We start from the raw sequence: 13337 nt of genomic DNA, 5'->3' as shown, positions 1-13337 counted from the left end.
ATGTTTGGAAATAGTCTTAGAAGAAGAATTATTTACAGCTGTACATAATATATGAAATTTCACCTAAGTGTTGTTACATCCTTAATTGCAACATACTTGATCTTTATGGTAATCCGTATTCGAGCATTGCAGTATTTTTAGACATTGCCGACAAATTGTCACCACAGATCTATACACATCATGGTAATATCAGTAGCCCGGGATCAATCGACATGTTATTAAGCACCCTATCAGATGTTATAAAACAAACTCTGCATTGTTCTGACATTGAATTAGGTGCCTTTAACACGGATGGCAAGATTACAGATGTCATAAATCAGTCGTCAAATGAGATTTTCCTAGCTACCGTCATCCCATCAACATTTTATATAGATCTTTACCTATCTAGATTCACCGGTGCTAGATTATAATCCCCTAGCTAGTTCCTTTACATACACATTCGGCCACTCCTTCTCTTATTACGATTTAGCCACAGATTACTTTATTTAGACTTTTAGCCACTTTCTCTCGTTATTTCTGGTATTGTTTCTTCAAACCTATGGCTAGGATATTGACCTACAACAACCTATACACTAACTAATATTTTTTGTCGCCAATAATGCCATATCACCTCCCCCGACCCCCAACCCTCGTAATGCATGGACCTTGTTAATGCATGTTCACTTTTTAACCTGATTTGTCTTTAAAACTCTACTGAGATTGTTCGACATAGCGGGACTGGAAATAATTGTTCGAGATAAATGTTCAATTCGATGTAGGTCTAGACCAAAGGTGAACGTCGCGTGGCCATGACTTTCACTATACCCCCGTTCCCCCTCTACAACCAAAAACCCTTAAAACATCATCCAAACATCATAAGTATTGACAAAAATAAATTTTATGAAAAAAAAAATTATGACTATAAAAAATTATAAAGGTATTTTACTCTACTTTCATTTTGCATAGAAATATCACTAGCATCTCGATCAATTATCTCTGTATAATTATATTTATCCTATGGTTTTTATACGCCCTGACGATTTTTTTAACCAAACTATTTCCGGGCATGTTCGTTTTTCGGGGATTTTGTAATAAATCCAAACACGTTAACAGCAAATGATTACTTAATGATGAACATTTTATTGAAAATCATCCTCACAGATTTGCATTTCAGCCCTTCCCGTCAAAAAATCGGTTACATTGATTATGAATAAATGGCAAGGTGTTCCAAATGTATTTATAATCAGTAACTTGATAAAAATACCAAAAACTTAACTATGAACAAAGTTGTTTGAAAATTAAAACTATTTACAGGGGATTGCCTATATTGTAGCAACGGTAAAATGTTATTCCCCTTCGATTCTTTACAAGGGCGATTTCAAAATATTGACCAACCGTATTATAATCGTGATGTGTACCCCGTGTATATTTACATTCTTGAAATCAGGATATCTTAATAACACGTAATCTCCGAGAATGATATGCAAATATAAACAAACATACGGGCACTGACCTACTAAGAAGTAAACTTTCAAACGGCTATATTGTAAAATTTATAAAATTAAGTTCTAAAAATGTTGTTTAGATTTCAAATTTAAAAGATGGGTGTTGTTATAGTTTTCTTTCGGGTTTAATATTGAATACCGCTTTAAGAGGCGCAGCGTGAAAGAAGTTGCACTTTATGGACGGACCAAATCAAACCAAAACTGCAATTAATATATAACGCGAAAGCAGGAAATATAACTCGTCTGGGTGATTGATTTAAAAGAAAGTAAAAAAAACAGGAAATGTAGCCAGTCAGAATAAATGGCAGTCAGAAATACATATATATTTTCTTCTTTAACAATTTCACATTACAAACAAAATGATATGTTACTGAATTTTCCTTTTTTTATAGAAAAATCAAAATATTTTACTCTAGAAAATTGAGCATACTGTACATGTTTTGTAATCCAGAAGTACACAAATAACAAGCTGGTGACATTTGTTTTTAAATGAAGACTTTAATAAATATTTTCAGATGAAAAATAAAATCTTTGGCAGGCAAGCACTATTTTTTGTGTAATACTTTAAAAAATATTCGCTTTCAATTTCTTTTTGTTATTTTGTATATAATGCACAAATATCTGCAACCTAAATATATATTGAATGTCAAGATATATAGCAAGACTGACATCTGTAGGTGTCTGTTTATACATGTATATGTAAATATGGGTTAATAAAGATGTATTAGAGGTTATATGGTTCAGTTTAAAGCTTATATTACCCAAACTGCTAGGTTATATTGCAAATACACGTTTATGCATAACCATATAAAGTGTCAGATTTCATAATACATTCCAATTACTTCATCTGAAAAAAAAACACGAAAATTTACAAATCAATCAAGTGACAACAACCGGGTAGAATTAAAGTTATAAAGATTTCGACATGTTATATTGTCCTTTATAAATTTCTGTTGTTTGTTGTTGTTGTTGTTGCTGTTGTTGTGTATGATATAGCTCAAGCCGCTATATCATATGATGGCAAAAGTCAAAGAAATGGAGAAATAATAATAGAAAGATGAACACTTTTTGTTGTTGTTTTTTTTTGTAAATATAGCCCGAGGAATTATTTCATATCAAATGCAAAACACAATATAACTGAAATTATAATGAAGAAATAAACATTTTTTGTTGTTAATGTTGTTGTTGTTGTTGTTGTTGTTGTTGTTTTGTAAATATAACCCGAGCAGTTATATCTCATAAAATGCAAAAATCTATATAACCAAAATTGTAACAGAAAAATTAACACTTTTTGCGCGTTAACTCTGTCTTACCCAGTTATCGCAGTGACTATATATAGTATGTGAAGAAGCAGGTCCGCTTCAAATATGAACAATAAAGTCTGTGTGGCTTAACTGTTTAATCTGTGTCGTAAATCTTTACCTTCAAATATACATCCTGTAAGTGTGTTTATATTCGAAATTCTATATCACAAATTCATCAAGTTTTGACAGACTAAGCTGGCAGTTTGAAGTACTGTTTGCTTGTGTAACACCGACTAAAAACGCGTGTGATATGTTAGCCTGAGTGGCCGCACACAACAAGGTGTTTTATATATTATCATAAAACTTGAACACTAAATCTACAGGCGGCACGTCCACACTTAGAAATTCCTCGTTTTTATGACCACATTCTCAATCAAATAGTTTTATATGAACTTTGCAAAGGAAAGAAAATAAAAAAGAACATCTAAAAATAAGTCAGTTGTCAGCTAGTATAAAGAAGTAATAAAAATACGCAAGATAAAAATAAAATTTCAAGTGATGATAAAATGGCCCCTGCTCACCCCACTCCCATCTCACCCCCAATTCTCTATCGCATATATTAACAATAGACAAATCTATCTTCATTCCTCCTTCATAACACTGAAGAACATTTTTTTGCAAATATTTAACAATTTCCTGTAATTATCTTTCATCCAAAATTACACAAATAGCCCAAATGAGTACGCAGAACAATATAATCTTGTAACAATGGTCAATATTAAATTAAAACAGTGTTCAAAATACATATTTCTGGTTGACTGTAAAGGTCATTGTCTTGTAGAAGCTAATATTACATTTCAAAATGTCAAAACAAATCTAGAATTCCTTTGCACTCAAGAACCAGCATTCAGGATCCTGCTTACACGAGAAACGATATTTTGTCAATCATAAACAGACAAACAGGAAAAACATTGTCGACGAAGACTCACGGACAGTGCCGAAGAGCTGCGATTGTGAAATAACGAAATAGACAATTCATTCATTTAATAGATTTCCCTTTGATGCAGGCGCACGAGTAATGCTACATTAGCCACAATACAGTTTATTTATTGATTGATTAATTAGGAAATAAATCAAATTGTATTGACTTTTGATCATTTTACAGATATGTTTCGTTTGATTTTATAAAAAACATGTTTAATGTATGCACAAAGAGTAATTATATATTGGCGACAATGCTGTTGGTCTATTTAGGCTTTAATATACGGTAACAAACGGCAAAGCTCGGCATTTTGAACAAACAAAAATATTGAATCTAAAAAAAGCATTTTAGCTCAATAGTTAAGCTCAAAACTTATTTAGATTTGAGCTTATTCTTGGAACCGTAAAAGACTGACAATTCCCACGAAAGAGACAGGGACATTTTAACTCCATGCATTTGCATAATTTGAATTTGAATAATGACTTCATGAATTCGCGATTTCAACATATCGAATTAATTAAATTTACGATTTTTATATACTAAACTCGTGAAATTAGGATTTGAACCAAATAAGTTTGCTTCACTCATTTTCACGAAATAACAAGTTCAGCTTCATGCTTTCCTTATTTCAACTTTACACATTCTTGAACGGAAATTCCCGAATTTGAATTTCTGAATTTATGAAGTTGAATTCGCGAAAATTTAAATTTGCCGAAATCGAGATTAAATTGAATTAAAATCGTGAAAATGTGAATTCGTGAAATTAGAATATCACTATCGGTATTTCTTATATACCCAAGAGAAATTTAGATGAACCGCTTGACATTTAAAAAAACAACTAATTTTTAAATAAAACTGTATTAATCATTAGTTACCGGCTATATGGCTGAATAGTCTGTTGTTAAAAACTTACATATAGCTAAAGCCTAAATCGCAGTCATCGGTTTTTATACGGGTTAATATAACCTTACAAAAAGAATTGTGTAAGGAAATTATGATGTTGCATACAATTGCTTTCATTCATTAAGAGAGAATTAATGAGCATGCGCAGTGTATAAAATAAATCCTTACCAGTTCAAGGATTGAGGGTTCGATCCCTACACGGCGACCATGATGCTTTCATACCATGACACCAGTAGTAGTTAGCTCATTAACGGACCCGAGACAGGTTCGAGCTTTAATAACAACTGAGTTGAAATAATGAGTTGTGTTTGAACAAACTAAATCTAATATCAGCATTTTTGCCTTGTGTGATAAAAATGATTCAGTGAGTGTAGTTTCAAACTGTATATGGCGGTGCAGTGGCCGAGCGTAAAGTTATCTTAGCATTGCTGGTCGCACGGGTTCAAACCCCGTAATGGACAAGCCGTTGTTTCAGTGAGCAAGAATTTTAAATCTTATTGATTGATACTGGTTTGTTTCAGGAACGGATTCTAGAGAGTATCAATAAAGTTAAAACACAATCGAACTAAAATAAATCAGTATGAATTAAAATAATACTTTATATTTAACTATAGAGAATTAATATAATTTGTAAAAAATAAACAAAGAATAAACAAATAGTACGATCATGTTAAAATTCAACTTACAATGGTCGTAAAATACATGCATATTATACAAATACTCCATATAAACGCTTTAATAATATCAAAAGTTAAAAACACATCGACCCATGAACCAATTAATAACAAATGCGAAGGAAAATGTCAAACTATAATGTGTACAACTGGGAATAAAATACTATTTGAACCGCCTGTTCGTATAGAATAACTTTCAATTTTAAAATTCATAAAAGAGTTAAAAAGTTCAATACATATTTAATTATAATTTATAAAGGGTCTATTGTGAACGTTTGTAACAGTATATTTGATTGCAACTCGAATTTTAAAGACACATCACGAACACTATATTGATATTAATGAGGTTATGGATAAATAGTTATGATGTTGTAATGGGTACCAGATACGTCATTTAAAATCCGTGCGGTAAAAATATGTGTGATGTCAACAATAAATAACGTTAAAACGGTAATAAGATATCGTACAAAATGAATAATGAGCCGCGTCATGACAAAAATCAACATAGTGCGTTTGCGACCAGCATGGATCCAGACCAGCCTGCGATCCGCGCAGTCTAATCAGGATCCATGCTGTTCGCCATCAGTTTCTCTATTTGTTATAGAGTTTGTAAGCGAACAGCATATCCTGATCAGACTGCGCGGATCGCAGGCTGGTCTGGATCCATGCTGGTCGCAAACCCATTATGTTGGTTTTGTCGTGACGCGGCTCATTTCTATTTCAAATCTACCTGTGCCGGACTAACGTATACAGCTTACGTAAGCTTATACAACGTTTTGTAAAACATGTTTCTTCTAGGAAAGCTGAGGTTACCTTATATAGCCTCTATATCCGTTAATTGATATTTCTCAAGTCTCCACAACTTCCCCTCATTTAACGTTTTTATATTTAAAAATAAGTTTATTTATTTTAAGATTTTCCTGTACACATGACAGAGTGAAATCGGTGTGACACTGTGGTCACCGAAAAGCCATCAAAATCAATAAGCCGTGACTGATTTTAAAGACACATTTTGGCTCAGAAACATAATTTTTCACTTCTTTAGAAAGGGAAAATATGAATTTAAAAGAAAAACTTGTTAAGATAATTCTAGAGCATATAAGATGCTTGTTACTGGAAGAATGTAACGATAAATATGAAATTAATTGTCATTAGATTAGCAGAATGTAAACAAATTAGTATTTTGACTTCCATACAAAATACTAATTCACTGTAACTGTACTTGTTAAAAGATGGTTCAATTAATTGGCCAATGAATAACATTTCGGATACATGTACTATGAAAGGACATCAAAATCGAAAAGCTTTGGAAAAATAATAATTAAAGCATTTCTGATGCAAAACGGGCAGTGGCCACTAAGTTGAGACTTGTCTTTGAAAGCTTTGACAATTTATATTGCCGACAAATGTATATAGTGATCCCGATAACAATTACCTGGTTATGTTTCCATGCATAAATAATGAGTTTATCAATATAGTTTTCGTCTAAATAAAGGTTTGCAGGCGACATTGATAGATCTTTTACGAGTATGAATGTACGAATTTATAAATTAATGATAACGTCTGTTTGACTCATTACACGTGATTTCCAGCGACAGAAATATGACACGTGATCACAAACTCCAGCTTTGTTGTTGTTGTTTTTGTGTTTGTTTGTTGTTTGTTTGATTTTGTGTTGTTTTTTGTTTTTGTGTTTTTTAATGTATTTTTCTTTAACTGTGACTAGGTACATGTATATAACAAATTCGATTCCAAATTAAGAAAAGAGTTTGTCATTTTGCATGTGCAAGTAACGTCTGCTGAAGAGATGCCAACACTTTCGAAATTTGAAGAAGGAGAAATAGAAGAACTTTTATTTAACGTTTACATTTTATTTACACGTACTTGTATATTTTTTTAACATCAAAAGTAACAGTAAGTAATAAGGGGAGCGTTGGCCTAGTGCCATGAGTTCGGGTCACGACCACGTTTCTTCATATGACACCAGTACTGGTTGACTCGACAGTGATTAATATAAGTTGCAAGAACTTGTTCCGCAATCGAACTTAAATAAAAAAGTTTACACCAATAGTAAGTATTTAAAATGTGGAACATTATATAAGCATTCAATAAATATTTCATTTTTATTTATTTATTTATTTATTTATTTATTCTTTTCTTATTTTTTATTTATTTATTTGTTTTAATTGATCTGTGGTTTGATTCAATGAATCTGTACATATACTACGTCTTTTATAAAAATGACGTTTAATTAACCGGGTAAGCATTGTATATACATTGCAAGAATAATATATGAAACCATGCTTTATTTGCCTTTTAATAAGTTCATTCATGTACGCCATGCTTGTCAAAAATTTATTTTACGCAACATTTCTAATTCAACACTTGTAACAATTAATTATAACGCTTTGATAAAAAATGAAATAAAACTCATTTATGCAACATTATAACATAAGCATGTTTGAAATGAAATTTGTTTAAACAAAAGCTCACCAGGATATTTTATTTGCTACAATTTGTCAAAATATTTTATTCTTATATTGGAATGTGACACATTACCTAAAATACTGCGTGTTTTACAACATCTTTAGCCGGGTTATTTGTATTTTAACGGGTAATAAATCTGCGTGAAGAGTTCACAAACAAACGGAACACAGAGGCAAATGTTTGTTTTAGGGTATCTACGAGATATACGATTAAAGTAACCCGTTAAAGCAGCCTGCCCATATATAAATGGGGGAAAAAAGATTTTAAAAAATCAAATTTAATGAAAAACAATGTCACTACTTTAGGAAATGTATAAATATTCACGAATTCAGAGCATTTAGTAGGTTATATATATATATATATATAATATGACGGAATTTATCATTATATCATTGTATATTATCACATTTCTATCCCGTTTCAAAATGTAGTAAGGCCAAGTTTGGTGTATTGGAATAAAAGTACGAAGTACCCTGTTCACGCTATACACTGGCATTTATTTATTTATTTTGATAATGTGTTTTCTATTTAGAACGCTTTAAAAATTGTCCTTGAAATTTTCGCAAATATGCATGCGTGCCGCTTTAAACCATATCATGGGTGGAGATTAAAGGATTTTCCCGTTTCGTATTGTGATAAGATTATGTACTTAGTCAACACTTTGATAAACCCATACTCTGTTATAGCAAGAAACTGTCATAACATTTTAATGTGTTTATTTATATTTATCTACCTTATTTCGTTTCTATTTCCAAGGCCAAGTTCGATATCCACGACGGGCAGTCAGAAGGAAAACATAATTTTTTGAGCATTTGCATTGTATTGGGTACAAATGACCAATGTGCATATTGAGCTTGTTCATGTCACGCATATAAATATGCAGTTGCAAAAACAATGTTCATTAACCTAAAGTTGGGTTCTAAACCAACCAAACATTGACATTTATCCAGCGCTACATTAGGATGTATGAAGCCAAATAAGTCACTTCAATCCCCCCTCCCATAAATGCGTGTTCTGTTTTAAGAATAGCACGTCTTTCACGTATTTATAAATAACAAAATATCTTTTTAATGTGTATTTATTTCAACATTTCATAATCATAATCATCTTTCTTTCTTTCTTTAATTTCTTTCTTCTTTAATTTCTTTCTTCTTTTTTCTTTTTTTCGTTCATTCTTTCTTTCTTTCTTTCTTTCTTTCTTTCTTTCTTTCTTTCTTTCTTTCTTTCTTTCTTTCTTTGCAATTCTTTTCTTCTTTTCTGGGGTTCGAGCCTACACAACTTTTAAAACGCGCTATTTGGGGTTGTTGAGACTAATCGATTCACACTAATGGTAATGCAAACTTGACAGTCATATTTATATCTAATATAATCCTTGTTACAAATCATTCAAGTCAAATTACTGCTCAAAGACCATATTATTATCGCACCAGGTGGATTTACCTTATGATTTGTGAATATTAACCGAAATACAAAAGGTCAGGCGTCAAGTTTTAAAGGGCCTAACAATAATGAACTGTTTTCTATTTGTGGCAATTTTATCAACTTTTCATAATTGTGCTATTCAACTTGTCAGAAATCAAATTTCCGAAGAACAATGCCTCTTTTCAATCAAAGAAATGAAAAGAAAAGTTGTTTTCGTGAAAATCGTTAACCCATAACTAGTGTAAGAGTACATTTAATTGTTTTCGGGGTCTTCAGTTACACCGAAACGGTGAATAATTTTGGTTTGTTTGCAATATTTAAAAACAGGCAAGTATACCATGATATATGTTTTCAATTATTTACAATAATAAAATGACGATAATTTTACATGTCTTGACCGACCAATATATATATAAACTTACAACGAGCATAACATAGCATTATCTTTCCTCCTCCTTACTAATGCGTTGAAATTGCAAAAACAAAAATGCAAAATTACGGCAATTGTCTGCAGCAGCAACAACAACAACAGCGACAAAATGTATGATGACAGTTGTAACTCATTCGTCAATACAAAAAAAATAGATACTTTAGCACCATCATCGTCGTCGTCGCTATCAACACTTCAACAACCAACAGCACCATTACCATCAGAATCATTGGTGACAACAACAACAACAGCAGTAGCCGCAACAACAACATCAGCGTCATTAACGACGTCATAAAAACAACAACAACAGCAGCAACAACAATAAAAACAGCAGCAGAATCATCATTTACAGCGTCATAACAACAACAACAGCAGCAGGCAGCAGCAACAACAACAACATCATTTACAACGTCATAAATACAACAACTAAAAACTCAAACTTTATTGCTTTGAAACAACATGTTCCATAGCAATATGTACAACATAGCAGGATGAAGGCGTGGTTTACAGGCAAACACAAGTCTTATAACTTATAACAACACTGTAGTTATTTGCAAATACACTAGTAAATCTTACGCTAAATGATTAATTGTTGCTTTTATTAATTTAGCACTTTCGCGCAAAATTAACAGATTTCTGTTTAGCCGGCCCATGTATAAAATATCTTTTGATACATTTTGATTCTTCAAATTTACAAAATATTATTCAATTTACAAAATGATATTAATTTTCTATGAAAAAATAGATATGCATGTAAATAGAATAAAAGACATATTAAATAATTATTAAATTATACACAACAATAAAAACAAAGTTCTATTCCTATTCAGTTAAGCATAACTTAAAATAGTTCTCCGCCGAGTTTCAATCTTCATTCGATTTTAAACAAGTACAAAGTATGACATAAAAAACTTTCGAAAACTACGGAATGAGGAAATACGAGTCTCTAATCACAAATGAAAGTGTGCATTAAAAAAACTGTGTGCATTAAATCAACTTACCTGGTGCAGACGACAAAATCCGTAAATACTACTGGCAAATATGATTTGTTATCGATCAATAAACGTTGCAAAACTATTCCCTCAATTCGTACAAATTTGCATTCTAAAAATACTGACTTAAACTTCTATCCGATATTTACTGAATAAGGACTTAATAATCGAGGTGATTGTTGTCTAAACACCGACAAAATTTATTTACATTAAAATCAAATATTTAAAAAAAAATATATTGACATTTTGAATGAAAATATAAAGTTTGTTTTTTTGATTAAATAGTAGGTGCTCTAAATATTTAGTTAAGCGTGTCTAAACAAACAACAACAATAACAAAAAAGATCCCCAAACTTGGTTTGAAGCGGGGCAGAATTACGTTGGTAAAAAAAAGTAAATAAAAATTCGTATCTTGCACAAAACATATAAAATAGAACTTTATTTATAGGAAATGTTCAAAAATACTTTGCATAAACTTTTACTCATCTGTAGGTGATTCCGTGCGGGGATAGATATATAGAAGGTAAAAACATCGCTCACTCCACTATCCCGGGAGGGGCGGGGCTGGTGTCTCTGTTACAACTGACTGGTGTGGCTTTTTCTTTATTTTTCTGATTAAGATTTTATCAAAATTTGTAAAAATGAGCTATCTTAAGCATAAACTTGTATTTAATGTTCAGTATTTAAAAGCGTTTACAAATTAAATCTGCCAAAAACGGCTCAGCACTTATTTCATTTGGCTAATGCTTACTTATAAATACTTACCAATTTTAGTGTTTGAAATTAATTGACTTTATATACAGTCAGTGCACTACACTGATTAACAGTGGGACGATTTAGATACACCAGAGTAAGTGTAAGATTACTGCCATCTTAAGCTTATTTAAGGAGATTTTTTACTATCCTTTACAATTATGGAGTTGCCTGCCGTTTAACCCAGCAAGCGATTATTGGATTTATGCCCTGCATTTTTTGGTCATGGCAATATTTTTCAAAGTGATAAAAAGTGAAAATGAGGACTAATAAAAACATTGTGACTTTGAACGAGAAAATGTATTTCACGTGAAAATTTCGTTTCTTTTGTATCTGCGAACATTACAATACAAAGTTACAATATTAACATTAATTGACGTCCAAATATAACATCTGCATTAGTATTCTTCCGAACATCAGGAAAACAATGCCCATAAAATTCGCATTGGCAAAAAAACAAGCCGTGGCATTTGTTTTTATACATAAATGATATAAAAAGATCTACCAAGGTAATCATTTATTTAAGTAAGTTATTGTGCAATCTTAAATACAAGCATATTTATTTAATTCAGAATCTGCAACTATACTCAGATTGTATTTCAAACTTTCCTTTGATCGGCTAAGTTCATATTGAGGAAACTAACATTTCACAGTTCAATGTATTGATACAGTGTATCAGATAACGGAGACAACAATTGATTCCATTAATTTGTGATACAAACAAATCATTTGTAATCGATTTGATGACAAGAATGCACGGCGGGTAAACGACTTATGTAAAAATGGCTTACGTCGGCATGATAGGGTAGCATACGTTTGTAAAAATACAACATTCGCCTGGCAATTTTGTATTTTGGCACAGAAACTTTAATTGTGACGCTTAATCCAGATAAACAAAAAAGAAATTATGCCGACTTTTGAATAATTTTTCGTGTCAATATTTATGTCTTTATTCTTTATTTTCCCTTTTTATTTATTTATTTATTTTATTGTTGTTGTTGTTGTTTTTTTTTTTTTTTTTTGGGGGGGGGTGGGGGGGTGGGTAGGATATTGTTTTTTTATACAATTATGTATTATTTGTGTTGGCACAGAGGATGATTTTTGAACGAAAATTAGCAAAATGTTATAATTATGCTGTGTATAGGGTAATTTTAACTTAAAATTTGAAATAATCGACAAGACTCTAACCGTATTAACTAAGCAGTGTCCGTATAACAGGAAACCCGACGTAGTGTAGGCTGTTGAAGCAATTACGAATGCCCGCCGTGTTTCTATGGAATCCAGACCGTGACAAAATCATTAATTTTACATATTTGGATTATTTCATATCTAACTTCCGGATTACAAAACGGTATATTGATCCCGGAGATAATCACTGCAGTAAACTTAACTCGATCAATCAGTGACCTGTCATTTATTCCGGAAACACAGTGAATTAGTCAAACCACTGAACAGATAGAATAATTCCATTTGCGAGTTTTTTGTTTTTTTTTTGTTTTTTTGTTTTTTTTTTTTTGTTTGTTTTTTTAATCGTTCTTAAATGTACAACATGTTAAATGTACTTATTGGAGACCTATTAATAGGAAAAATACAAGCATTCTTTAAAAAATGCTAAGAATCGCCGTTCTGTCGGGTCATTGTTGTTTGTTGTTGGTTTTTTTTTTTTTTTTTTTTTGTGAGATACACTCCTCTCTGATCTTTTGCTGCCCGATTTATGATCATATGGTATTGAATATTCCACTCTGATTGGTTTAGGGCAAGTTTTGTACGGGTAGAAATGATCAAATCTTACTTATTTAAACGGCCGATAAACTTTCTGTATGTGCATTATGTACATTTATCATTGTTTCTTTTTCTTTGAGGTAAACGTTTGAGCAAAATTAATTAGAGTAAACGAGACTGTCTAGTGCAAACCCTGACATTTGCATTTTGAAATATGTCTGACCTTGAACTTGAACCCTTAATG

At 31.5% G+C, this 13337-nt stretch overlaps 1 protein-coding gene across 1 annotated transcript in view; it reads right to left on the bottom strand.

Annotated features, from left to right (window-relative positions):
- LOC132714163 (death domain-containing protein 1-like) overlaps nucleotides 1-10754 on the bottom strand; it is a 42104-nt gene extending 31350 nt beyond the window's left edge. Inside the window, exon 1 of the mRNA XM_060696947.1 lies at nucleotides 10628-10754. The gene's annotated coding sequence lies outside the window, so the exon portion shown is untranslated. The remainder of the gene's footprint in view (nucleotides 1-10627) is intronic.
- Between the last annotated feature and the right edge of the window lie 2583 nt (nucleotides 10755-13337).

Source organism: Ruditapes philippinarum, unplaced genomic scaffold, assembly GCF_026571515.1.
Source record: "Ruditapes philippinarum isolate M1 unplaced genomic scaffold, ASM2657151v2 ctg1449_1_1_1_1, whole genome shotgun sequence".
NCBI classification, from domain to species: Eukaryota; Metazoa; Mollusca; class Bivalvia; order Venerida; family Veneridae; genus Ruditapes; species Ruditapes philippinarum.
This window is presented reverse-complemented; position numbering and strand designations above follow the sequence as displayed.